Here is a 2,816-nt window from a genome sequence, read left to right as displayed (position 1 = left end):
TTCAATAACTTGATTTCCAAGTTTAGTTATGATCAACCTTGTTCCATTACACAATCCTGCTGATTGGTCAATATTTCTTAATAACATCACCGGAACACCTACCTTTAGAGTAAGAGCATGATTTGGAACTCCATAACATTTAATAGTATTCAAAAATTCTGGTGTGTGTACATGTTCCAATGCTGAATAAGTCTGATTAGAGCAGCAAATTGTATCGGAACTCAAATATGATTTCTCAAGACTATGATTGAGTGAAATCATATATTCGTTGATTGATTCTACCATATCAAGAGTTGAGCAGAATGGCTCTTTGTTGAGGTATCCTATATCTTTGCAACAATTGATAAAATTAGGATATGTACTTTCCACAATTGCAGATATTGGATCAACAGAGTCTTTTATCAGAAGATCATCTGGTATTTCGACTTTTTCATTGCCATCAACTGAGTTATTAATGATACCATCACAATTGCCAAAACCCAATCTGAGAAAACTTTCAACTCTTGCATCTGGGGCCCTATTTCATGCCTTTGCAATCTCATATTCTTTGTTAGCGCTAAGAGTTGACAATGAGACCATAAATAAGAAGAATTGAGAGAAGCATTAACAATATCTTGCCTAGTACCTTTTGGAATGACAGGTAATATTTGTCTGAAGTCACCACCAAGAACAACTGTTTTACCTCCAAATGGTCATTCTAAGTTGGATGCATCTTTGAATCTAATGTCACGACCCTAGTTCATCAATTGTGAACACGTCATGACGGCACCTAGTCTTCACGACTAGGTAAGCCTAACACATTGCGGAAGTAACAACATTTGCAAAATTTATATTCGAAGCTAAATAACATGAGTAATGTATACAGTTGCCGCTGGCACATACACTTTAATACAAATTACTAAAATAACCTCCAAGACCCGGAAACCCACGGGCAACACAGGCTATAAGAAATCTTACACTGCTCTAGTCACCAGAATAGTCTAATACAAAGAGGGATCGAAATAACATTTAACAACTATGGATAAAATGAGAAGGAGACTTTGCGGATCTGCGGACGTAGCAGATGTATACCTTAAGTCCCCAATACGCTCCCTGACAGCTACTGGCGGTACGCCTGCTCAGAAGCACCTGGATCTGCACATGAAAAATATGCGCAGAAGAGGCGTGAGTACACCACAGCGGTACTCAGTAAGTGTCAAGCCTAACCTCGGTTGGGCAGTGACGAGGAAAAGGTCAGGGCCCTACTGAGACAGAAACAATAAAATAGCAAGATATTAACAGTATCGAAGTCTGAAGAAAACTAATGAACACAGCGATGTGATAAGACAGATCAATGAAATATAGAACTGCAAGACAAAACAGGAACACAGAGTAAATACAGCAAAATTACAAGAATACCGACAGGGGTCTCCCAGGATACCGTCCTGTAGCCCTTTTTCAACTGTCCAATGGAACTTCCGGGATACCGTCCCGTAGTCCAAATCTCATATCTATATCAAAAGATCTCCCGGGATACCATCCCGTAATCCAATCATCAGTTTGCAGGGGGATCTCCCGGGATACCGTCCCGTAGTCCCAAAATAAAAGTGCAGGGGAATCTCCCAGGATACCGACCCGTAGTCCCAAAATAAAAGTACAGGGGGATCTCCAGGGAATCAAGCCCGTAGTCCCAAAGTAAACAATCAAGGGGGAACTCCCGGAATCTGCATCCGTAGTCCCAATATAAATGTGCAACCAACATCAACGAATTATTCAGAAATTTAAGTACAACAATACAAGGCATCAAATAATACTGGCCTAACATGCTCCACGTAATCAAAGTTAAGACAATTTAAACAAATAGGCAGCTTGGATCAATTAAACATGCTCTTCTACGCTAGCACATGCTATAAAAGCAAGTAAAGTAAGGCAAATATGAAAGAGAATCCAAATCAAGTATTTAAGTAAAAATCCGGGTTTCAACAATTTGCTCAAGTACGCGCTCGTCACCTAACGTACAAGGCATTCAGTTACCAATTATCACATCCTAAGGGACGAAGTCCCCCACACAAGGTTAGGCAAGCCACTTACCTCGAACCAGTGCGAAGTCAACTAGGGAACGATGCCCTTGCCACGAGTATCCGACTCCAAATGGCCCAAATCTATTCAATTAAATTACAAATCGTAAATAATATTGCAAACAACTGATTCCACTATTGAAATTAAAGCTAAGGCGCAAAAATAGGTGAAATGACCAAAACGCCCCTCAGGCCAACGTCTCGGAACCGAATAATTTTCACATTTTCAGAAACCTCGTACTCTCACGAGTCTAACCATGTAAAAATCTCAGAAATCGGAGGTCGAATGCTCCCTCAAAACCCAATAGTTTAGTCAATGAACTTTCACCCAAATTCTTCCATTTTTGATCCTTAATTCGAATTTAAAAGGTGGATTTAACTACTAAATGATAGAATATAATTAGAAAGGATCATAGAAATGTTACCCAATAATCTCCTCTCCAAAATCCTCTCAGAATCGCCCTTGCCCGAGCTCAAAATTGATTTTCAAACTTATGAAATTAAACCCTCGAAATTTCCTATTTCTGCCCAGACATTTCCGCTTCTGCGGACAAGGGACCGCTTCTGCGGTCCCGCTTAAGCGGCAAAATAACCGCTTCTGCGGTTTCTCATTAAAGGGGGAAATTTCGCTTTTGCGGACACATGACCGCTCCAGCGGTTCCGCTTCTGCGGAAAGATGACCGCTTCTGCGGTCTCTGAGGGGAAGCCAAAAATCGCTTCTGCGATGAGGAAGCCGCTTCTGCGGTTCCCAAACCGCAG

This window comes from Nicotiana attenuata, unplaced genomic scaffold (assembly GCF_001879085.1).
Source record: "Nicotiana attenuata strain UT unplaced genomic scaffold, NIATTr2, whole genome shotgun sequence".
NCBI classification, from domain to species: domain Eukaryota; kingdom Viridiplantae; phylum Streptophyta; class Magnoliopsida; order Solanales; family Solanaceae; genus Nicotiana; species Nicotiana attenuata.
Note: the sequence above shows the minus strand (reverse complement) of the source record.